Source organism: Anolis carolinensis, chromosome 2 (assembly GCF_035594765.1).
Source record: "Anolis carolinensis isolate JA03-04 chromosome 2, rAnoCar3.1.pri, whole genome shotgun sequence".
NCBI classification, from domain to species: domain Eukaryota; kingdom Metazoa; phylum Chordata; class Lepidosauria; order Squamata; family Dactyloidae; genus Anolis; species Anolis carolinensis.
This window is the reverse complement of record NC_085842.1, coordinates 29,716,308-29,742,479: the sequence shown is the minus strand read 5'-3', so window position 1 is coordinate 29,742,479 and position 26,172 is coordinate 29,716,308. Positions and strand designations below refer to the sequence as shown.

Genomic DNA, 26,172 nt, shown 5'->3' with positions numbered 1-26,172 from the left:
GATTTGTTATTTATTTATTTATTTATTTATTTACAGTGTTTATATTCCGCCCTTCTTACCCCGAAGGGGACTCAGGGCGGATCACATTATATACACATAGGGCAAACATTCAATGCCCATAAACACATCAAACAGAGACAGACAGACGCAGAGGCAATTTAACCTTCTCCTGAGGGGATGTTCGATTCTGGCCACAGGGGGGAGCAGCTGCTTCATCATCCACTCTGACGGCACTTCCTCATTCCAGGTCATAAATTAGTTAATGTTGCCTCCCGACTTTTTTTTATAAGTGGTACCTTATTTCCTACTTGATAGATGCAACTATCTTTTGGGTTGCCAGGTCAGTAACGAGCAGGGGCTATTTTTTATTTTTAATTGACGGGTGCTCACCCCACCACGGGCTGGCCTCGAACTCATGACCTCATGGTCAGAGTGATTTATTGCAGCTGCTCAACAGCCTACGCCACAGCCCGGCACACAGCTCTATGTTTAAAATACAGTAGAGTCTCACTTATCCAACATTCGCTTATCCAATGTTCTGGATTATCCAACACATTTTTGTACTCAATGTTTTCAATACATTGTGATATTTTAGTGCTAAATTTGTAAATACAGTAATTGCTACATAGCATTACTGCATATTGAACTACTTTTTCTGTCAAATTTGTTGTATAACATGATGTTTTGGTGCTTAATTTGTAAAATCATAACCTAATTTGATGTTTAATAGGCTTTTCCTTAATCCCTCCTTATTATCCAACATATTTGCTTATCCAACATTCTGCCGGCCCGTTTATGTTGGATAAGTGAGACTCTACTGTACTTGGATTTATTTCCAGATAGATTTTACGTATCTTTTACAGAATATTTTTGCCACAGCTTTTAGTCAAAGAAGGGTTATATTCAGCTTTCCTCTAGAGTAGGCATCGGCAAACTTTGGCCCTCCAGGTGTTTTGGACTTTAACTGTTAGAAATTGTGGGAATTGAAGTCCAAAACTCCCAGAAGGCTGAAGTTTGCCCATGCCTGCTCTAGTAGGTCTTCCCAAAAGCTTTCTCACAGAATGACTGATGAGTTTGCAAATTGTTACATAGGTATTACACCTGTTGAGGTGTTGATGTTCCCATCTCGTTGCTGCAATGAAGAGCTGCAAACTAATACAAATTTAGCATATTATTTATATAATTCATTAAGCTCTATGTTTATTGATAACTGAATTTCTTTAAGAGGAGAAGAAAATTTCATGATTGTGATTTTGGTGATAAGATTGGATATGCAGTCTCTGTGGCTACTTAAAGGAATCCTGAGCTGTATTTCTTTAGGCTACACGGTCTTTAGCCCACTCAATATACTGAACTTTATTCCTGCCTTTTAAAAAAATCTCTGGTGTGCTGAAAATCGTGTCCTATATTTACAGTTTGATCTTCCATTTTATTTCTCTTCTGCCACAGTGGAGGGCTGCATAGCCTCGATGCTGTCTCTGCTAACTCTCTCCTAGAGTCAGGCACAATGTTTTTTCCTCCACTTTGAAGCTTGTCCTTTGTGAATGTTTCTGTTCATCTTCAAATGTTCTCTAGAATTGGTGAGTTGCTTTAAAAGAGTTGAAAGTAGAGGGAATAAAATACAGAAAGATGTAGCCTGCAAGTGAAAACCATAATGGAATATAAACAGCATTGTGAGCTAGCACCAGGATCTCAGGTCTTATAATTGGGCCTATTGTGTTTTAAAAAGCCCTACCGCAGCCACCTAATAGTCTGCTTATAGCATTACCAAAGTTTACAGATGCTGAACAGCTCCAGTTTCCAGTGTTAGGTGAAGCAATATAGTCATATAATATAATATATTGTATGTATATATACTTGTAAACCGCCCTGAGTCCCCTTCGGGGTGAGAAGGGTGGAATATAAATGTTGCAAATAAATAAATAAATAAGCTGTGGGTGAGGTAGCTATATATCTTTAATTCTTCCAGGAGAGATATATAGTCTGTAATATATAGTCTGTACTAGCATTGTTCACAGATGTTTCTAGCCCACCAATATGTTTTTCTAGCTACTTCTGTGCCACATGCCTATTAGCTCTTTATTGCCTCCAGAAATAGGAGGCCATGACTTGTTTGTTTTGCAGAATCTTTCCAACTTTCCCATCTTGATTTCATTCTTGCTTGCCCCAAGCAACCAAGACAATGACTGTTGAAAAGACCAACTTGGTGGCATTTTAAAAGGCAGATTTTGGGATCTTATGTCATTTATTTACATCACAGGGAACTCCTTCTTATGGAGATAGGGAAGTTTGAAGACACTGGTGGCCTCAAATGAAAAGGTTAAGGCTTCCTTCTCATTTTACGGTATATCAAGCCATAGAGGAATTAACAAAGTAGTTTTACCTCTAAGTGTTCTAAAATTATCTGAGCAGGGATTTCCCTGCTATTATATGGCAGGTTTCACATTTCAGAAAACAAATAGTAATCTGTTTGAAGCTGAACCATACAGATTGTCTACAGACCTCTTATAGAGAGAACAGTCCAGCTGTACTGCTTTGTGCTTAGATAATTCATTCATTAGTCCTAGAATAACACTGTCCTGTACTTCCATTTACAATACCAATCCTTAGAAGGCAACAAAATCATAAAGTGGGAGGGGAAATCTTGAAGACCATCTAGTGACTGCAGCTACAGCATCCTTACCAGTTGGCCACCTGGTCTATGCTTAAAGGATTTTAGTGTGGAAGGACCCACCACATTCTGAAGTATTCTGTGCTACTTTTGATCAGCTTTCTGAAAAATACCATTAACCTTTTCCCTGTGCCCCAATTAATTTATTGCTTTCTTTTTCAAATACATTCTTTAGCCAGGGCTGAAAACTCAGTTCAGTCCTTTTGCTTGACTTTAGCCTCTCATTCCCATTATGAAACTCTCTTTCTTCTTGGTACATGAATCACAGTGTCCCAGGCAGGGCAGGCTGGATTCAGTGCCTATTATGCCTCCATTATGTCCATGGAAGGTATCGGTCTAGTCCTTTTAAAGGCTAACAGAGGGACTATGAAACAAGACAATGGGTGATGAAAACCCACAGATCATATTCTCTCAGAATAATAGGCAGAGATTTCTGCCTGTGATATTCATTATTTATATATATTCCTAGGATTTTAATTTTGCCTTTCTTTCCAAAAGGAGAGGCTAGCTAGCCACCAAAGCACACAAAGGAGTGGTCACAATATAATAAGTAATAGAATCAAGTTTTTAAAAAGTATGATGTACTAAATGCAAGTCTCCCATGTCTCTTAAGAGCTTAGAGTTGAATACTGGCAAGGCTCCCTGGGAAGAGAATCCAGCTATGACGGAAGTGTAAATTTTTTTTTACAAGGCTGTGCTTTTTTTCTTGAAAGGCTTTATTTCATGGTATTTCACCTCTCAGTTCTTAGCAGGCGGAAGAAAATTATCAGTGAAGATGTTCTTTTGGACGTACATACCTTAATTAGGATCTAAGTACAGGCAGTCCCCAAGTTATGAACAAGATAGGTTCTGTAGGTTTGTTCTTAAGTTGAATCTATATGTAAGCCAGAACAGATACATTTTAAAAATTAACTCTAGCCATATCTATCTATATCTATCTTTAGATAGCAAAGGGAAGGATTAACACCCCTGTGTGTGTTTGTTCTGTTGTCTGTGCACCTTTCAGAAGATTTCACCTCACTTTTGGTCCCTGTGATAATTGTATTTTGAAAAATGTGGCTTGTTGTGGAAACAAGGATTGGTGAGGAAGTTTCAGCAGAGATTCCTTTTCCCCATGAAAACTCTTTCAGGAGTGAAATTTCCTTCTGAGGGGTAGATTTCTCTCACCCCTGTTCTTACCTATGAGTTTTGTAAGTTGGATTTTTGTAATTCAGGGATTGCCGGTAGTCTGATCTGTGGATGGTGGTGGAATTGCCACAAATTCCCCTGATCTCAGAATTTTGCTGTTCTAAAGAGTTGGGATCAGACAAGCAGGGACTGGCCCCTATGTGGTTAGGAAAGATCAGCAACCCTTGGAATTTATAGGCATGGTTACATATATTTCTGAGAAAACACTGTTATATGCCTTCAAGCCAGCTCTGGCTTATGTTGATCCTGTCCCAGGGTTTTCTTTCAAGGTTTTTTCAATGGAGGCTTTACATTAGCTTTCTGTGAAATAGTGTTTCTTGCCTAGTGCTCCCTGGTGGGTTTCCATGGCTGAGCAGCGATTTGATCCCTGGTCTCCTGGAGTCCTATTCCCAACACTACTACAAGTAAGTTCCTGAAAAGAGTGTACTTTTGCTGCCTGCCAGCATCCAGTACTTTTCAAGCAGACCCATTACATACTCCTGCTTCCTTTGTAATACAAACCTTTTCCTGTCTTGAGGCATCATGTAAGGTACACACATGTGCACACACATAGTTGTCCCTCTGTATCCACAGATTCAACCATCCATAGCTTGAAAATATTCCTGATTTCCCCCCTAAAAGCAAGCATTAATTTTGGCATTTTCTATTTTGCATTTTGTTACACCATTATATATGTAATGGAACTTGAGCATCCATGGATTTTGGTATCCACAGGGGGTCCTGGAACGAAACAGGCACACATCCAAAAAGATTTCTATGTGTGGGTGAAAAATGTATTTTTAAATAGATTGCCAGAAACAGAACAGAAATACGATGACACACTACTAGAGGGGGTAATTATGAATTGACCTGCTGCCAGCTTGCTACAGCCTGCAGACAATAGCGAACTGAGATTAGAAGGAATTCTTGCTGTGCAGTCCCACTTAAAGTGCCAGAAGGAGAAACTGGATTCTGTTTGGTGTTTGTGCCTTTCTTGATAGGGATAGGAATCATGACCCTCAGGTGTTGTTGAATGTTAACTCCCTGCATTCCTCACCATTGAAGTATATTAAGTTGTTCCTGTGAATCTAACAGAGGAAAGGAGTGGGAGTGCCGATAATGGATGAGGACAAAAGAGATGCAAATAAAAGGGAAGACAGAACATTCAGAAACATCTTTTTCCGTATACAAATGTGTATTATTTTGTGTTTTGTCAGTGAACTATATCTGCTGGTGTGAATAAAAATCCAGAAGGATTGCTTTGTAACCAGTGGAGCAGAACTGCTGAAACACATGAGGGATAGGTTATATGGGTTCCCTTGTCCTGGCCACCTACTTCTTTTCTACTAGGCATATCAAGGGCTGCAACTACACTGTGGAATTAATTCAGCTTGAGACCACTTGAACTGTCATGGCTGTATGTTCTGGAATCCTAGAAGTTGTAGTTTGGTGAAGCACAATAACTTCCTGGTAGAGAAGACTCAAGACCTTGTAAAACTTCAACATTACTGATTCCGTGGCATTGAGCCATGACAGTTAAAGTGGCGTCAAGCTGCATTAATTCTGCAGTACAGGTGCACCCAAGGACATCGTTGGCAAATGAAAGTATCTGTTAGGTCCCATTATAAATGTTGTCTGAGGAGATTGGTTGCAGGATCTAATTTCTGAGATTGTTTCTTTGAGGTAATCCATAACTCATGGTGAGAAGCTATTCTGTAATGGGAGGCTATCTGTAAGCTAGGAAAGGGCAGAAGCTTTTTTTCTCATGTCTGTCTTCTTTCATTCTGAAGCTTGATTGCACTTGAACCTTCCTGAAAAGGGACAAAGGATGAGTGTCTAAGTCCAACTAATAGCTGCAGAAAACTTCACAAAATTTGATTGTTTAATCATTGCTTCAACGTGTTTTCCAAATGACCAGGTTTTTGGTTAATGATACTAATAGCGGTGGAGTCTAAAGCAACTGAAGGCTTGAAACAAGTGAGAATAATCTGTCTCCCCAGATTTTTTGGGCTTCAACACTTTACAATATTCGGCATTGGTTTTTCTGACCAAGGTTGCTGGGAGTTGCAGTCTGAAAACATTTGGAGCACTGCATGGTTCCCAAAGCTGACATAACAAGAGGTATTCATAGGGCATGGCCTTACCAGATCTCTTTAGTTGCCCACACAACTTTCTCTCCCCTTTCTATATCTGGGATTCTTTTATCCTTATAGCAGTAGTATTAGTCCTGCTCATACTTGTTGGCCTTGGTGAGTGGATAACAAATAATCTTTTCTTTCTTCTTCTTGCTACTTTGGGGGCTACTCCTATCCAATGCAAAAATGCTGTATTGTTTGATTCCACTCATTAACCAAGCCAAGCCATGTTGAAACAAATCTTCAACATTTGTTCAGTAAATTCTCTTCTCCTTCTATTACTCTGTTTGCAGCTCTTTAGACGAAAATCCAGGCTTTGCTTGGATTACTGCTTTTAGTAAAATATTTTATATTGACTCTTCCCTGATTAAGCTGCTGATAGTCGTAGAAAAGGGGAATTTGGCATCCTGAGCAAACCAGCTGGACAAAAACATCCCCATCCTTTGAGTCTCAAGGGAAGGCATGTTTTTGTACACCTGTGAACAAGGCTGACTTCACTGCTGCTTTGCTTAGTTCTGTGTGAGCTTTCAAGGTGGTCTCCTGATAGCATCTAGCTTGTCAAGAAGATTACTCCCAGAATTGTCCAGAAGATTATTTCCTTAAGAGTTGCCACATATTTGAAAAGCAAGGTTAAATTGAGGTTATTGGGTTCTGTGACATTGTTAGGAAGGGGAACACAGAGTCTGTGATTTCCTTCATTTTGACTCTAGATATGTAGTCTTCAAGCCCTGTATTGGACTGAAAGATGGTTGGAATGGAAGCTATATTTTGTGGCTGGGTTGCTCTCTGCTCATTGGCATTCATTTCAAGTGCTCTTTCCATGCCCCGAAAAACTTCATCTTGGAGATCAGCATTGTTTGCTGCCTAGGATAAATGATGTCAGAACTGGAACATGTATTTTTGGATGATAGTTTCTAGAATCACCTATTCTGGCTAGTCTAAATGTAATTTTCCAAACTTTAGTCTTGGCAGTTACCAAAATATGAATCAACTCCTAAGGGAAGCAACCTTCTGAGTAAGCCGGATGCTGTCAAGGGAGGAAGAGACTGCTTGAAATCTCAAGAGCTCAGATTTGCATTTTGCTTCATACCAGGGAATGCAGTTTAAAGTGAGCAATAGTTGTCTAGTAAGCAATTTTGGCTGTACCCACTGCCTCGCTCCAGAACAAGTTCAGGTCTAGGCCAGTGGCTGTTTAGCCCTGTCTTTCTCAGTGTGTGAACACAGATTTTGGAATTTATCTCTCCTTGTGATGTGTCACATCTGCATATTCCCTTTCAAGGGCCAAAACAGAGCTACATCCAAGAGAACCCTGCCAAAGCCTTATGCTGCTCTTTGCACAGTAAAAGGGACCTGTTGTTGGAGCTGGTACTAAACAGAACTTAGTCCATGTCTGACATTTCATAGATGAAAGTAATTGAGCTGTGTAATGAGGAATAACAACAATAACAACTTTATTTTTGTATCCCACCACCATCTCACTGAAAGGATTCAGAGTGGCTTACATGGGACAAGCCCGGTCAACATGGTTTAAAATAACACACAGTAAAATCCATAAAACAACAGCATAAATCAGCCATCAAACAAGCAACCAATAACCTGACATAGTAAACAAATACTGAGCTCAGGTTGGTAGGTTGGTGCAAATCAGTTGCAAGGACAGGGCTGATGGGTAAAGTGTAGGAGCCAGATGATAAATTAGGGCTAGAAGGGCAATATGAAACAGAACATTATATCCAAAGGGTAGTAAACAATAGTAAAGTGCACACACACACTTTTGTCGACTTCCGATCTCTTCCATAGAAGTTTAGAATTAGGTTCCATATACTTATAAAGAAATATACATTTCTTTTCTTTGATAAAAAATTACCTCCCTATTACTAAAATTGTTTTTTGTATTTGGGTATCAACTTTTTCTTTTTCTCTCATTTTAAATATTCTTTCAAAAGGGTCCAATCAGCTGATTTTTTTTTGGTATACTTTGGTTTCTTTTAAGGCATGTGTGTGTGTGTGTGTGTGTGTTTTTTCCCCCCCACTTTCTCTCTTCTTTCAATTTTCCTACTTTTCTTTATCATTTATGTTCCCCCACTTTTATTGTAATGAAAAATACTTGTGAGTGCAATTTTATATCTTTTTTGTATTTTGTTTTTTTATTACTATTTTTTTCTCTTTTAATAAAAATGAATTTTAAAAAAACAATAGTAAAGTGCAAAAGCTATATCTTAGGTTAGAGCTGGGGCATCAAACGTCAGCTCTGAGTCCAGGAGGACCCCCAGACTGCGGACCTGTGTCTTCAGGGGGAGTGTAACCCCATTGAGCACAGGTTGCCACCCTATATCCTGATCCGATGCACGACTGACCAGAAGGACCTCTGTCTTGTCAGGATTAAGCTTCAGCTTGTTAGTCCTCATCCAGCCCATCACAGCGGCCAGACACTGGTCCAGGATCCGGGGGGCTTGCTTGGAATTAGGTGGAAAGGAGTAGTAGAGTTGAGTCTCATCTGTGTAGAGATGGCACCAAACTCCAAAGCTCTGGCCTTGGGAGACCATATGGAAAGCCTTTGTGTTTCAAATAGAGTTTTCTCTGCCACTTACCTGTCTCTCCCTCAGATTTTTTTTTGGAACCAGCCCTGCGCAAGGTTGAGAAAATACTTTGTTGAAATTGCAGCTTTTTGCTGTATGATGATGTGTTGTTTCCACTTCTCATCCTATCCTTTGGGTTTTCTCCTCTAATCACTAGACTATATTTATGTAGTCTTGGGAAACAATAAAATAATAGACCATAGTTGCCTAGCTGGATTTGCTCTAGCTTTTTTTCGTGTCAGGAGCAACTTGAGAAACTTGAGAAACTCTAGTTGTGCACAAGACATACATTGTAGAAGGGAAATTAATTTGGATCTTCTTAAAACCCTATGCATATCACTACAAGTTTCTTTGTGAAAGGAAGATTTTTTGGGGGGGGGGGGATTTGAGAATCCTTAATTTTAACGTCGGCATTTAGCTCCTTCCACATTTCTTTGGTTCTGTTTGCTAGAACTTCCTTTTACCTCCTGAATTTGCATGTGCTGGCTTCCTGTTTTTTTGGTCCACTCTGTTCCTTTCCCCTTCCTTTTGCATAATTATGCAAGGGCTAGGCAGGCTGGGATACAAAATTCTGTTTCTGATTAAGGGGTAGGCAGCTGCAGTAAGGATGGGATTGAATGAGCTGGTCCTAATTTTTTGTCTGGCTCTTCCTATGTTCACTTGCAGCCTTGATCTGCCAAAGCAATAAAACCTTTTCATTGTCAGTGTTGTACATGTTGCCCTTCTAAGTGTGCTACAATCTGATTTGCTTCCTTAATGGCATCATGAAATCACTGAGGCCGAGCAAGTTGGGGAAGTGAGTGGGGATTTTAACCTCTGTCCTTTTAACTACGTTGTCTTCCTGTGCAGTAAATTGGATTTTTCCTACTCTTACTCCACCTTTGGTTGAGGAATGGCATATAAACATGTCCACTTTAAAGCTCCAATATATTATATACCATTTTATCTCTGCTTCCTCCTTCCAAGCAGTTTCTTCCCTTACCACTCAGTCCCATTATATCTGTGTGAAAGACCAAACTACACCCAGCCACAGGTGACATTTGACTTTCCCCTGTCTTCTTCCATTGGGATCTGTGAGGAACCTGCTAATGCTTTCTCTTCCTCCCTTAATCCCCTTCCCATTACAGGAGAGCTATGTATGTGGGTGTGTCTTTGAACCCCCTAATGCACAGGCCACCTAATGTCTTTTCACTGATTTCCACAGGGTTCTGCCCTCCCTCTTCTATGTCCTGTTTAGTGTTTACCTCTAAGCCAGTTCTCTCTTCCTCTCTCTCCCTTCCCCAGCAGAGATCAGGCAACCAGTAGGCTGGGAAGAGAACAGTTAATGGTTAACACTCCTCTGTGGAGAAACGTGGCAGCAGAAATTAGCTCATTGCAGTTGTTGCTTTGCTAGCTAATCATCTCCAGGAAATCTGGATTTTTTTTCCCTCTTTTCTTCCCAAGCATTTTAGCAACCATCCTTCAGCGTCAGCTCATGTTCCTTTCCAGATATTCTTATCCAGTTCTACCTCGCTGTTAACAGAAGAGGCCATATTTGTCTGTTGGCATAAATGGTACTTGACCTTTGTAGCTGAGTTCTCATACTGGTTAGGATGGCAGTTTCAGGCTCACAGTGGCCTGTGTGGAAACATAGAAGCATGAGGGCTCACTCCAGTCCTTTGCAGTCACTCTTTAAACCTTTGTTAGCTTCTGAATGATTCATTTGCACTGATTCTGGGTGTGTGCGAGTTAAGCCTTCCTCCTTCAGGTTGGAGAGCAGAGGGCCCCCAGCTTCCTGAATTCTGATAGAGAAGGCACCCTATAGCAACTGCTTTAACCCTGCCCACATCCTTCCTAAAAGGAGGAGTCACCATTCCAGTTATCTGGGAGGGAGTGAAACTATCACTCAGAGCTTCAAACTTCAGCAGAGCAGCGTGCCGTCCTCTCCAATTCTGTTTCTGCCGCCAAACGGGTCTGACAGAGTGCAGGAGCCTTGCCATCCTCCCACATTTGGAAATCAGATCCCGGTAGAAAGATTTTCCATCCCAAGCAATGAAACCTGCCAGAGAGACAGACAGCAAGCTCATAACATTGGATTTGGGCTGTTGATTGGAGTAAGATAAAAGGTGGGCCAGAGGAAAGTTAAATACCACTTAATAGCAACAGAGAGTTCTTGAGCTGAACTTATCTCTGTGTCATGGGCCAGGAATTGTTTCAACGAAGCTGGACTTTATAATGGGCTCGGGACAACAGTGTGGACATTTTGACTTCACAGAGTGTGAGATTAAGGAAGGAAGTTTGGTACCAAGCGTGTGACTATAGCGAGATAATGGTGGCAGTGGTACAAGTTGAACTTTTAAAAGACTGGAACATTTGCCTTATTCGGAAAGAGATTGCAAAGAACACGGCAGTCAAGCTTTAACATGGTAAGGTTAACCTAAAATGTATACATTCTAACTTGTTTCCAATAATTTGATGCAGCACACATAATGAACTTGATAGGCAGTGACTGCAAATACAGTCATATATACTTGATTGTATATGTTCGTGTAGAATGTATGTTTCTGTGTGTGTGTGTGTGTGTGTGTGTGTGTGTGAAAGCCAGCATGATACAGTGGTCTGAGTGTTGGACTAGGACACTAGAGGGCCAGGATTTGAATCTCCATTTGGCCATGGAAAACCACTGGGTGATCTTGGGCAAGTTGCATACATTTAGCATCAGACAAAGACAAGGCCAAACCCCCTCTGAACAAATTCCACCAAGAAAACCCCTTGGTAGATTCACTTTAGCATTGTCGTAAGAGAAATTAGTTGAAGGCACTCAACAACATATATGATTATAAAAACGAATTGTGTGTGTTTGTGATTTATGTATGTTTCCCATCCAGGAAACAAATAACTGCATATACAAATTTGTAAAATGGATTAAAGCTTTTACTAGAATTGTATTAAGGAAAAGTAATGATTATGTATGGTTCTTGGTTGTCTTCTCTTACTGTTTTCTGTCCTCCAAAGGATTATGATGTTAGAAATGGATTTCAAGAAACTTTAGCACCCCCATACCTTCTAACCCCAATGAGAACCTCAGGGAAGCTTTCAGATGAAATACTATTAATTTAATATTTCAAAAGCTGTCTTAAGATCTTGCTATTGCACACAGTGTTGGTTGAGCTGTTGTTGTAACAGACCTGCTGAGCCTGCTAATCTCTGTGTACAGATCATTGTCCAAGTCCAACTCTAAATCCAAGGTTAAATGATAACACTGTGTTAGACTGTTGGTGTCCCAAGATTAGTGGCTGATCATCTTCTGTTACTGGGTAGCTTTGCTTCCCATTGTCTGTCTTGTTGCCCAGTACATTATAAATATTAGAGTTTATAAAGTGTTAGGACAAAGTCTAATGCTTTAATTTCTGTGACCTTACAGAATTTGCAAAGCTGTCATTCTCACCTTTATCTAGGGAAAACTGAATTTCTCCAGACCCATAAGGGTAGTAGAGCAGAACGCAGGACCTGGCTTCTGTAGATATAAAAACCAGCATGAGAGAGGGAGGTAACCGTCATTGTTCTGCGTACAGTGATACCAATAGTCATGCATCTGCAGCTGCACTGACTTCCTGAAAGGCGGCTCAGTGCATTCAGGTTCACTAAAGTGTGAAAACAGAATTACAGGTTGTTACCATTAAGCTTTATTTAAAGAAGAAATTTCTTACCTCTGATTTTAAATAATCTCATTGAATCCTAAAGGTCCACAATCTGTCAACAATGTTTCAGTGGACTGTGAAACACAGTTAAGTCAGTTATGATTTTTAGATGTCCAGTTTATACATTTTGATTCTGTTTTTACCTTGAACTCCCCAATGGTGTTCTCAGAATAAAGTCCCCAGGCATACACAGCTGCTTTCAAGGGGACTCTTGAATGCCTTTGAATTTGCACCAGCCTCCTTTATATTCTGGTTTATATACTCCAGTCAAGGCAAAAGTCCATTTCTTTCTCAAAAGAAAATAGCCACAAATCTAAGGAGTATGGCCTGGTCAATCTTTTAAGACCGAGATTCTCTCAGTTTAGAGGTTTGATTTCCTTGTCTTCTGTCTGATGCCTTGTCCAGCCCTAGCCCTTAATTTGGGATCTTCCCTGTAGAAGTACAGAAATGTCCCATAGTCTGAAATTTAGACATACCTCCTCTCTTAGCCCTGACATACTAATGAAATTGACTTGAATTCTCAGAACTGATGGTTAAAGGTCTCTGGCGTCATTGCTTGAAAATGTTGTAGTAGGCCAATCTCTTGCTGGAATAAGACTGTTTTGGGAGGAAATTATTATTTCCCATGGAATAGGGACTTTTTCTTGACACTCCTAAAGGCCATTCTGTTCCCTCTTCTAATGTTTTATAATGATGATTTATATGGGTTGTTATTCTGTAGTTGGCACAGGATTTGGGCATATCTTCTCAGCTACAGCAGATCAGATCTCTCCTCACTGGGAACAGCTGGTCTTTGAGAGGAGTCTTTTACAGCTTGTCTCTCTTATCTAGAAGTCTTTGATCCCAGCAACCTGGTGGGATCCCACTCCTCCCATTCACCTTCAGGATAGAGTACTATTGTACATACAAAGTCACAAATATTATCAGGTTCCCAGTACTGGTTCCAGTCATTACTCAGCCTTCGAGCACATATCTAGAGCTAAAATGCAATTATGCTACAAGTAGGTAACATTGCATCCCATAGATGATGTTGAACTGTAGCTCCCATCAGCCCTAGACAGCATGGCCAGTGTTCAAGATTTTGGGGATCTGGAGATGTCCAAAATATTTTCTGGCACTAGGTTGTCTAGCTCTAAATTATTTTGGTATGTCTGTGTATGTGTATGTATATATATGTAATAAACACTAAAAATATTTCAGAATTCCCCATCTTCTGTTAGGAAAATATCAGAGGAGTCAAAAAAGACTCAGATTGTCAGAACCTCAGAAGGTACATTACACTGTGGGATTTGTAGTTTGATGAGACCCCAGCACTCCTTAGCAGAAGAAGCTAAAAGCCTTCTAAAATTGCAGTTCCTGTATTCCATAGCATTGAGCTATGGCAGTTAAAGTGATGTCAAATTGCATTAATTCTTCAGTGTAGATACAACCAGAGTGTGTCTCAAGGCTCCCATTGAGGCCAGAGTTTTCCTCCTATAGGTGGAGCTGGAGCTAGACTAAACAGAGACAGGGACTTGTTGACCTCCCAATTTTTCTTTTTAAAACCAGGCCAGGGTTCGGCTCTAGCCAGTCAAACTAGTTTGGTCACAGATTTTCATTAACAACTTGATTAGTGCTGTGGATGATATTGTAGTGTAGCTATTAATTCAGCAACAGAGCATGGGGATGGAAGAGAGGTGTCTTGACCTCAGTTCCTGGCAGTTTATTTGAGGCTTGGCTTTATTTACTCAAGCTGTGTTCAATAAGCCTGTGGTTGTTTGTTTTTTTATTACTAGAAACAGATTGCTCAAGGTTTCTGTCGGTGCTGAGGCTGGAAAAGATCCAGCTGATCCGAAGTCCTTGTACTCTTCTGTTGACTTGGCACTGCTATATTGGATCAGGTGAGTAGCTCAGGTTCTTGGCAGTGGTTCTTCCCCTATGAATTGGGGGCAGAAGGGAGTACAAGGTGTGGTTCACATTTCTTGGACGAAAAAGATGTTTGGACTCTACTGTGTCTGCCTATACATGTTGTTGGAGGAAGGCCAAGGGATGCTGAGGAGAAATGAGGAAGAGGCTTCTCAGGCCCCTTTCACACAACTGTATAAAATCTACATTGAACTGGATTCTGTGGCAGTGTGGACTCAGATAATCCAGTTCAAAGCAGATATTGTGGATTCTCTTCCTTGATATTCTGGGTTATGTGGCTGTATGGAAGGGCCCTTAGTATTAGGTGCAAAACTAGCCGGATGTTCCTGAAACATGACGGAAATCTTGCAAATCTAGGTGCGTCAAGACATGTGAATTGCTAACTTGCACTGAAAAATGTGTTCATGTACAGGCAGCCCCCAAGTTACAAACAAGATAGGTTCTGTAGGTTTGTTCTGAAATTGAATTTGTTTATAAGTTGGAACAGGTACATTTTTAAGTGTAACTCCAGGCAATTTTTTTAGCTTTGGATAGAGTAGAGAAGGGTTAACACCCCTGTGCCCCTGTTCAGAAGATTTCATCTCACTTTCTGTCCCTTTGATAACTGAATTTTGAAAAAAATTGTCTTGTGGAAACAAGGATTGGTGATAAAGTTTCAGTGGAGGCACCTTTTGCCCATGATAACTCTTTCAGTAGTGAATTTCCCTTCCTTAGGGGTAGATTACTCTCACTTCCTATTGTCCAACCCCTGCTTGCAACTGTGAGTCGTTTGTAACTCAGGGTCTGCCTGTACTTGGAATGTCTCCATTATGCTAATGCATAAGATAGCCTCCAGGGAGATATACCAGCCCAAACTCAAGAAGCCACTCTAGTGAGTAATGTTGGAACTCGGCCATGAGATCTTTCAGTTCAGCATCCCTGCTCAGCAAAGACATCCTTGTTGCACAAAAGTCCTTCCCAAAAGGATCTTTGTATTTGTGTATATAAAAGACACGAAGAAAAGGAATGGACAGTGTATTTCTGTTGATTGCCTGCCTCTCAGTGATATAGGAAGCTGAGAATTCTAGGGAAGGGAAATCAAAAGTAGGAGGGCCCTTCCTATGGAGGAACTAATCACAGGAAAAGTACAATATAGTCAGCTCTCCACATTCGCTGGGGTTAGGGGCATAGAACCTCATGAAAGATTAAAATTATGACTTAAAAGTTGCCATTTTATTGTGTTTCTTGTCTATTGGTAATATATAAATCTCAATAAATATAATTTTTTAAAAAATACTTTTTTATCTGAGATAACACCTTTCTATAAATTTCTAGGCCCTCTAGCATAACTTTATGATCAACTTACGCTAGAAGCTGAGCATAGAATCACATTGGAGGACCGAGAGTTCCTATATAGAACATTTTAATTACTGTAAATTCATGAATAATCAAATCTCAAAACCATAAATATGGAGTGCCTACTATAGATCAACCCCAATGTGTCCAGATGTTAAAAACAAACTGCTTACCCTGTTTCCCCTAAAATAAGACATCCCCAGAAAATAAGACCTAGTAGAGGTTTTGCAGAATTGCTAAATATAAGGCCTCCCCCGAAAGTAAGACCTAGCAAAGATTTTGTTTGGAAGCATGCCCGCCAAACAGAACACCAGAGCATGCAGGATCGGTAAATGTACATACTATAAAGTGTTGTACATGGAAATATTGGTAGTAACAAGAAATTCTTGATAGGATTCACAGTTTGTCTGGTTATGTTGGTTTGTGATGACAACTACTGTACAGTATATAACAAATGTTCATTTTTTTGTTCAACAATAAATGTGAATTTTTCTTCATGGAATAATAAGACATCCCCTGAAAATAAGACCTAGAGCATCTTTGGGAGAAAAAATTAATATAAGACACTGTCTTATTTTCGGGGAAACACGGTAGTTAGAGGTCTTTGCAAAATGTTAGTATTATTCATTTTGTAAGCCGTTGTAAGCCCCGCCCTGAGTCCCTTCGGGTGAGAAGGGCGGGATATAAATGTGAGAAATAAATAAAATAAATAAAAATTTTAAATGAAGACCGATAATGGTAATGTGTATAGACTTTAAACCAATGATCCCCAAACTCTAATTATCTTGGTGTTTTGAACCTTAACTCCCAGAACCCTCAACTGTCTTTGCCAATGATTAGGGCTTCTAGAAACTGAAGTCAATAAACATCCGGAAGACCACTTTGGGATAACCTTAGACATATAATTTAACTCTCCAGACTGATTCCCAGGCCTGTTCATCTATATGTGTATTCTGCATTGTATAATCAGTAGTCTAAACTGTAAAAAATGTAAAGCTTGTGGTCCATAAAATTATAATAGTCTTCCTGTGCTGTTCTTCTCCAGTCAGTATACTACCTCTCATTGTGGGGGTTGCATATATTCATCATGACTTACACCTCTATCCTCTATGAATTTGTCACACCTCCTAGGATGCCTTACAATTATATTCTGTGCAAAGGACTTTTCCATTTGTTATCAGTATTCCATTCCTCCAATATCATTAATGCTTCTGATTTCATTCTATTCATCCCTTTCAAACACAGTACTATCCCTGTATCCTCATGAAATTGTTCCTGAATGCATTGTGGAAACAGGAAACCACGGATAATAGCAAATCCTATTAAAATGAATGCTGGAAGCGACTATAGGTTAGTGTTGGAGAACATATAAATTCCTAGAGATGTAGACTTTACAGGAATTGGATAGGTCCTCCAACAAAATTCTATGGCAACTTCTTGTGAAAGCATACCATAGAATCTTTTGGAAAATGCAGAAAATTCCTAGGAAGCATTTATTTCCCGCGGGTATGGGGGTTATTCTCATCTTTTGGGTAACTGGAACTTTTTGACACAGAATTGGCACAATTTTCAAACCACTGACATTATCTTGTGTTTTTTTTATCATAGAATTGTGATACTCACTGCTATTTTCCATCACTTTCCCAACTAATTGCAGTATTTACTTTTAATTGACACCATCTACTAAGATAAAATCATTTGTGAATTTTTCACCATGATTCATGACTTCTTCTGAGCTAATCACAACCAGTTGCAATCCCATTAATGTATAGAGTGGTAGGATTTTGTTTCTCCTGTTGCATAGTTAATTGCTCTGTTAATCTCATCAACTCTTCTTTATGAAGTTCATTTTGGTATCTTGAGGCCAACTTAAAACTTGGACCTCCATATCAATGTTAAACTAAATTCATTTCTTTCTTGTGCCCATTCCTACTGCCAAGTAATTTTTTTCCTCAGCAAGAGGAAACCCTCTGTGCTCAATTTTAAAGGAATTGTTCATATCAAGCCCCTTTTTGTTCGGATGGAGTCAAAGGTGTTTCCTAATCAATATGGAGCCAGGTGAGTTGGCTGAACTTGGAAGAGTAGATGTGAAGTTTGAAGCAAGATATTTCTGTATTTATAGGATTTATATCCCACCTTTTTCCCAAGATGGGATACAAGGAGAAGTCAGAAACCATTTGAATTCCACAAAAGTTGTAAAACTGGAATCATGCCCGAACCTCTCAATTTACTTTTGTGCCTTAAATTGTCCCCAGGCCTCTCTGGATCTGTGGGTATTTTTCTTGTTCCTAAATTTCTGATGTTAAGCTTTTGTGTCAACAGTAAACACTTCAGGGATGCGAAGTAATCAAGTGCAAAATTCCCTATGGTATTGGATCAGTTTTGTAGCTTTAGTCACATTATGTCTGCTGTTACTTGATGTCTTTTAAAAATAGTTTTGTAGACTTTGGATGGCATGGCTTGTGTGCTCCCAAATTTCTTCCCAGTTCTTCATTATTGAAGTGAAAAAATAGGTATACCCAACCCTGGTTTTTCGGAGACCAGATGACAGTTTTGTATTTCAAAAAAAGATCTCAGGGTTCATGAATTTGGTTAAGCCGTTGGGAAGGGAAGCATGGTTCGGGAGATAAGGCAGAAGATGAGTGGCAGCAACAATTTTGCATTCATTGATGCTTCCTTGTTCATTCTCTTCCCTCTGGGTTGAAATGAAAGAAGAAGGAGATGGTGGAAGGAGCATTATTAAGTTGATAAACGTGTTCTTAAAGTGCATCCTGCCTGGTGTGACACAGTTTCAGTTTGTTGCAAGAAGAATTATTGGATGATCATGATACTGTGAAGTAGTGGACTGTCCTGATTTTATATGAAGATAAGGTACAAATTTGTACAAGTTTTTCTATCCCTAATATGAACCATGTTAATCTGCCCTGATTCCTGCCCCCTTGAGCGAAGGTTTTGACTGTGATTGTTTATTTTATTTATTGCTAATTTTAATCAAATTGTTTTGTATTGTGTTAACAAGAGTTAACAAGGAGCTCCTATAGTATTGCAGCCATTTTAAACTACCAACCACCCAGATAGATCCTTTTACTTGGAAAGTGAACACTTGCAGCAAGTAATGTGTTATGTATTGACCATAACAGGAATAATGCCACAAATACTGACTCTTGGCTTGCTGTCAGGAATTAAAAGACAGACTAGATACTTTGTGTTTATTGTAGCATGATAATGAGAGATAAGATACAATCTAGGTGAATCATAGATTGCAATTGTGAAGGTGCTCAGTGTTATAAAACCTGGATAAGGTTTTAAAACCTGGATAATACTGAAGTTATTGTATATTGTATGTTGTTTTGCACTGGTTGGAAACTACCCTGAGTCCCTTTGGGGAGATAGAGTGGTATACAATTTTTTAAATTATTATATTATTATTGTGATGATAATGATGATGATTAGCAATATCCATCCACATTCTCAAACAACCTTTTAAAAAGGACTTTGGATAGCATAGCATTTCCGTAAATACTTTACATTTTAAAAGTTAAATAAATTATTCACATCATATTAAAATAAAATATACATACACTCACATAATAAAAATGCCAGTGAAAACCTTAAGCACACTATGCTAATGCATTAAAGTATCACATTATATATGACTACATGCATGGAAACCAAAATGAAGATAGGAAGGCATCACTGAGGATAAGGTTCCGTAAGCTATCCCAAAATTGGCTAGCCAAAGAAACCTTTTTTTTGTCCTAGGCCCCTTCTACACAGCTAAATAAAATCCTATATTAGCTGCTTTGAACTGAAATAAATGGCAGTGTGGACTCAGATAGCCTAGTTCAAAGCAGTTATTGTGGGACTTTTTGCCTTGATGTTCTGAGTTATATGGCTATGTGGAAGGGCCCTCAGTCCTCTGAACCTCCCTCAGATGGGCTTTTAGTGAAGGGCTCCAGATGTTGATCTTAGAATCTGGTATTTCAGGTTAAATACCATAGGTTAAAAATACATTTCATGTTCCTTCTGAGTTCAACCATCACTTCACATTTGTAATGGTGAGGGATACAGGACTCTGGTGAAAGTGTAAAAACATGAATAAAGAAATGGCTGTTTGTTTGTTTTTTACTTCTCTGAAAATGTCTAGGCCTTCCAACCCAATTCTGTGGTTAACCTCCACTGAAAACTGAGCATAACTTGCAATGGAAGACCTAGAGAGGTCCCAGAGAAGTGTCCTCCAGCATTGCTTCAGGAAGTTGATTGTAGAATTCCACTGGAGGACCTAGAGATTTTTAAAAATTCAAATCAGTGAATAATCAAATGAAGTTAAAGCAGCAAGTGTAGAAGAACAACTGAATTTGCTTTATGTTCTGTGGGTGGAAGGGCCCTTAGTGCTGCTCAGAGAATCTGGTTTGACTGCAGATGCCACAGGCAGAAAGTAGTCAGGTGGATGTCCTGGAGCAATAGATAGCTGGCTCCCCAGAGAGCCCTTTCCCTGCTGCTCCCTTCTCCAAAAATCCCCACTGCCCTTCCACTGCAGCAGGAAACAGCTGGAAATGTTTATACATTGCAAAGTCTCCAGAGCCCAACTGTACCCAAGTGGCTTGTTCTGAGGAGGCTTTCAGAGCAAGGTTTTTTGAATGGGATTGGCAAGATGATTGCTCGAATAGTATTCGGCGGCAGAAGTATAATGCCTGGGGGAGAAAAGTATAGAGATCCTCTCAGTGAACAGTTGGAGCAAAAAAAAAATGTTTGAAAAGGCAGAGGTAAAGTAGCTATGTCTGTTGGGAAGATTGGAACTAATTTTTGTATGTTTGAGAATGTTGGAATAGGATGTCTTTGTTAGTTTGGAAAACTGAATTTCGCTCACAATTAAGGAGTTGAGAATGTAAAACATGTATAAAGATCGTGGTAGTTAATATATTGTTAAAATATATATCACTAATAGAAAAGCAGGAAGTTATCTTTTTTATGTATAAGTGCTTCTATCTGTTGTTTGTGGGGGGGGGGGGTTTACATTGAGGTATTTTTTTTCTTTTGCCCTCGTACAATGTTAAAATAAAATTTAATAAACGCTTATTACTGGCTTCAATTGAAACTATTAAAAAGCTTAGGGATCAGAGAATCATAGAATAGTAGAGCTGAAAGAGGCCTCATGGGCCATCCAGTCCAATCCCCTGCCAAGAAGCAGGAAATCGCATTCAAAGCACCCCCTACATCCTAATGAAGTAGGGTTTTTTTTTCAATTTGTAAAATATATCCAGGGCAAGGTTTTACTTGCTCAGAATGTCAGGGACTGTGTTGTATAAAGATTTGTGTGTCACACAATCTAAAGTTTTAGAATAATAATTCCTGTGCACCCATTAGACTATTAGACACCACACACCCACGGTGTCTACTCTGATTTGCATCAACTCATCAAGAATTTTGTGTTTTTCCTCGCTCCACTACCCACCTTGAGATCGTTTTAACTAGCGTTGTCAGGCTTTGCACCTGGAAGTTTCTGTTTTCAAAGTGTCTACCCAGACACTAACCTACAGCTACTCTCTTAATAGCAGAGCTGTTCCTATTGTACGCGGCAAATTCAAGAGTTACGCAAATCAGTAAACAGAAACACCCCCCCCCCCCCCCATGTTGAATTACATTATAGAAAACTCAGACATTGTGTTCAGCATTTGGAGAGGAAAGGCCAGGAGCAATTTAGTAGCAGGAAAGTAAACACTGGCAGAGTATTAAGAGGACTGAGAGAGCATGCGATGGAAGAAGCAGACACTCAAAATGGTTATTCAATCTTTAGACATTAGCTAGCAGTTCAGAGCAATGTTCCTGAAATGTATGAACAGCATAGTTAGCAGGCAGTACAGTAATAGCTGGAAAACCTGCTAGTAAGTACTGGGAAGTTTATATTCCTAGTAACAAATGGTGCCAGAGGCCCCATGGATAGTGACCATTTAATGCACTTTAAAGCTAGATCCAAATTGGCAGCCAAACAACAAACTCCCACAAAAGCGGGCAAAAGAAAGCCCTTAATACACAGTAGTACTTTCTGGTTTGTGTAATCACCGTCCGAGCCTCAAGCCGGTACCAGGATTTCCTGTGTAATCATCTACACAGCAAAACCACTTTCTTCAATACCTGTTTGAAACCGCATTAAATTATCAGTGTAGATGGGGCCAAAATCCCACGGATAGATACTCCATCCTCCTGCCTGTTTAGTTCACTCATAACCAGGTGTGCATCAACAGCCATTAAAGAGGAGAAATGAAACTTTCTCCATGTAAAACTGTATCAGAATTGTCTATTGTTCTCAACTGGTTATTTTCTTTCTTCCCACCATGATGTGTATGTTGTGTTTCCCTGAAAATAAGACAGTGTCTTATATTAATTTTTGCTCCCCAAAACAGGCTAGGTCTTATTTTCAGGGAATGTCTTATTTTGTTCCCTCCTCCGCCGAGGAAGGCACCTGTGGCACGAAGGAGAAGGAGGGAAAGGTGTGCGCCTTTTCCTCCTCCTTCGCGCTGCACACGCCTTCTTCAGCGGCAGCAGCTCCCTCCTCCTAGGTCTTTCTTTCGGGGAATTTCTTCTATTTGGCAATTTACCAAAACCTCTACTAGGTCTTATTTTCAAGGGATGTCTTATTTTTGGGGAAGTATGGTAGTTAGTATATACAGTCTTTGCGGGCAGAAACAGTTGTGCAATTTCTTCATTTGTATAGACCCCGTCATTTCCAGGGTAGAATTTTGGATTCTTTCCCACAGGGATTGCAATTCTTTGTGCGTTATTGCTCCCTGCTCTGCTTGTAAGTAAACTGTTCTTTCCTTCTATGATTATAAGCTGTGCTGCTTTAGCTAGGGGCCACAAGGGATATGGCTAGCCTGCTGCCCCATTTATATCCAGTGAGAGCACTTGAGATAATCTAGCTCTGTGTACTTGTAAAGTTGACCATATGTCTTGCAAATTGGGTGAGTTTATGGCACCGTAGTCAAAGCATGTGCTTTTTATACTAAATGTCTGAATTTGGGACCTTCTATAGAAAAAACATGTCCTTTATTCTTGGCATCTCCAGGTAGGACTGAGAATGGCCCTGCTTTGAAACTCTGAGGAGTTGTTGTTAGCTTATGTTGACACTATTAAATCCAATTAATTGTCTGATTCAGGGTGCCCCTACACTTATAGAATTAACACAGTTTGACATCACTTTAGCTGCCATGGTTCAATGTAACGGTATCAAGGCAGTTGTAGTATTGCAAGGTCTTTAGCCTTCTTTGCCAAAGAGTTTTAGTACTTCATCAAGCTACAAATCCTAGGATTCCATAGCATTGAACCATGGCAATTAAAGTGGTGTCAAACTGCATTAACTGTATAGTGTAGATGCACCCTCAGCCTAAGGTAGCTCCCTCTGTTCTGTTGTGTGGTGGATTGGGAAGTTGAGTCGGTATACATCTCAGTCAGGGCCCTTCTTTTCTGACTTTCAGATTGCCAAGCAACTGATAATTTTCCAAAGATGCGTGCTTCTTTTTGTTGTTTCTGGCAACCCAGGTAGAATGTAAACTATACTTGTGGTCTGCAGGCTTCCCTTTTTTTGAGGAATGCCAAAATGGAATCATTTTCTCATCTTTCTGCTTCACTAAATTGAAAACATGTGACTGTTTCCAATCTCAGCTCATCTGTATTGTGATCCATAGACATGGCTGCCTTCACAAAAGCCTCACATCCTGTTCCTTTTCAGGCCAACATATTGTTTCAGCTGCTGCCTGTGCCACCCCAGTTCATTGAAGTGAATTGTCCTTCAAATCTGGTATTGTTGTAATTTTCTAGAAGGACAATGCTATGTCAGCAACCACCACCCCCTTTCAAGATTCTTATCTAATCTTTGCTTTGCAAGGCGTATAGAAAATACACTACTTCCTGCTCTGTGAAGGAAGGGCTGCCCGGTTTCTAGCCGGGGGAAAATCAGTTTCGCAGAGAATGTTCTAAAGTAAATCTCAATTCTGTTGCATCAGACTAGTCTTGGTTCGTGTTAGATCTTCAGTGAAATTTCATGGGGCAAACATACAGCTATATCCAGAGCTGTTCTCCTGATGCCTCTTCTACCCATCTACACAGAACTTCCTTCTGGTAAAAAAAAAAGTTTAGAATCCTAGCAGTTATATAGAAATGTAGGGAACTAGCAGGGAGTAAGGAAGATTCTTCTGTTGCTTTCATGGTAGTGTGGAGGGTTATGAAATTTATTTCCTTTTGATAGTGTGTATCTGATAGAAACTGTAATGGGGTGGGGAGAGGTGATTATTTTTACCTTTTTTAATGCTTTCTAGTTTTGCTGTTTTAATTCTGGCTCATTTTAAGAGACTTCATTCAGGCTCTATAGGGACTTGAGGCCATTCTTTGCCCTGTTTATAAGTTCTGAAGGAGTGGAGGAAGTAACACATGTGGCATTAGTGGATGGGCATGTTGGATGAAACAGAAAGTAAGGACAGCTAGCAAACACTGGTTGCATCTACCTTTTAGACCAAATGCAGTTTGACACCACTTTAACTGCCATGGCTCAATGCTATGGAATCCTGGAAATTGTAATTTTACAAGGTCTTCAGTCTTCTCTGCCAAGGAGTGCTGGTTACTTACCACACTACAATAATTCCATATCACTGACCCATGGCAATTAAATTGGAGCCAAGCTGCATTGATTCTAGAGTGTAGATTCAGCCAATGACTGTGCCATCCTTTTCCTGTCTTTCCTTTATTGGTACTGACTCCTATTCCCAATAATTTAGGATCTAATCCTATATGAAGGAACCAGCCTAACTTGAATGCTGAGGAGGAACTGGCAAAATATTCCATCATATATCATAGATGCCTTGTCTGGCAAAGGGTCCTTATGGAATGTGTTTTTCTGCTGTCAGCTACAAGGACAGATTGAATCCTCTGTTGTTTCAGCTATCTCGCTTATTAACTTACTCTACAAATGAACTTCCTGTTTGCAGACCCCAATGTTATTAGTCCTTGAAACTGCTAATCTTCTTTTCTAGTACAACTCAGGACAACCAGAGGATTGTTGGGCGCAACACGCTACACAAGTCATATGCTCTGTTTGTTTTTCCATGGGCCATGAGGAAAAGTGACTTGTGTTTGCAAAGAATTTTTGACTCCTTGTTCAGATTCAAGCAAGGAAACCTGTTTAAATTATTTGATGTGGAAGTATCTAGATCAGTTACTTTTATGGACTGTTCCATAAGGGGTGATGGCAAGATTGCATGCTGTAGATATTCCAAACAAGCTCCAACCAAATAGTTTGGAGTGTACCATATCATTTCTGTGGGTACATTAACAGTGAAGATGGCAATCCTGATGAATCATGTAAGTACACTGATATAAATGTTGTTGGCAGTACAGTGCCAGGGATCAAATGGCCACAAATTAAGAATAGTGGGTATTGGGTGTCTTCTTTGTCAAGAAAGAAAGATCCCCATCCAGCTCCTGAGCTGCTTTGGAATCAGTTTCTTTGCTGCTCTCCCATCACGGAGCTGCACGGAGGAAGAGCCTTAACATCATGCAAATGTTTCTAGTCTATGAATTTTAAGGTGCAAAGCATTTTGAACTGTGCCATTTTTTTTTATTTGTATCCGTTGTGTCACCAAATACTTGAGAATCTGGACTCATTGTGTGGTGAGGCAATGGAAAAGAGCAGCATTAAGAAATTTTTGAAGAACCCAAGCTTTGGTTTCACATCTGTCATGTGAAACCTTTCTTGAGATGACTTATTTTTTCCCCTCTGGAGCTGGAGCAGATTTTTGCTTGGCTACCAGTGTGGCCCAGTGGTTTGAGTATTGGACTATGATTCTGGAAACCAAGATTTGAATCCCTGCTCTGCCATGAAAACCCACTGAATGACTCTGAGAAAATCATACTTTCAGGCTTAGAAAACGCTGTGATAGGGACACTGTAAATTGGAAACAACTTGAAGGCATACGACAACAATCCTAAGTAAAGAAAACTGCCATGATTATTCTGGATGACTTTTGCCAGAGGAGCGTTCTTCTTTCTCATTGAGAAGGCTCTCTTTCTCCTCCCATGTGGCTGTGATTATGGTGCTGGAGAAGAATTCCCTACTTCTGGGAATTACCTTACAGGGTTCCAGTGGAATTATTATTGTCTCCCATTGCATTTAACACATGTGTGAAACTGCTTCTGAAACCATTTTGAGAATTAAAATACATAGGATGTAGGTATTTCTTCAATATTTGGATAACAGCTTTTATATTTGAGGCACTCAGTCTTGTCTAGAGCATAAACAACGAGCTGATACTAAACTGATAAAACCTGTATGCAGCACCCTACTTCATCTCTCTTGAATCTGCTCCAAAATACTCCTTTTTATAATTCCTGTGGGATCCACTTGAGTGGCAACCCTGTGGTGACAGACTCTGATGGGCTGTGTGGTACAAACATCCACTGAGCCTTGCTTTTCAAGTGCGTAAACTTTGGAAGAAAAAATTGCTGTGACTATCTCACAAGTGTATAAGGAGGTTTGTCCTTTGCAGTGGAGGTCCCTGAAGCATTTGTTTCACTTGTTTATCTCAGGTACAGAATCATTTAAAAATCTGTCTACTTGCCATCTTTCCCCATAAACTTGGTCGAACCTTCCCTTTTGTATTCTGTGACCTTTTTGTTCTCCCTCTGCCCCTCCCTTAATAGCATGGATT

The 26,172-nt window shown here is 39.8% G+C and overlaps 1 protein-coding gene across 14 annotated transcripts in view; it reads left to right on the top strand.

Annotated features, from left to right (window-relative positions):
* mgat1 (alpha-1,3-mannosyl-glycoprotein 2-beta-N-acetylglucosaminyltransferase) overlaps positions 1-26,172 on the top strand; it is a 48,782-nt gene that overhangs the window by 10,750 nt on the left and 11,860 nt on the right. For 7 of the 14 annotated variants that reach the window (XM_062969560.1, XM_062969557.1, XM_062969552.1 and 4 more), the window contains one exon: positions 14,008-14,112. The exons of 4 other annotated variants lie outside the window; for them this stretch is intronic. The gene's annotated coding sequence lies outside the window, so the exon portion shown is untranslated. Of the gene's footprint in view, positions 1-8,962; positions 10,958-14,007; positions 14,113-22,853; positions 23,591-26,172 lie in introns of those variants that run through there. 3 more of the 14 variants (XM_062969561.1, XM_062969562.1, XM_062969564.1) reach the window with 3 other exon arrangements.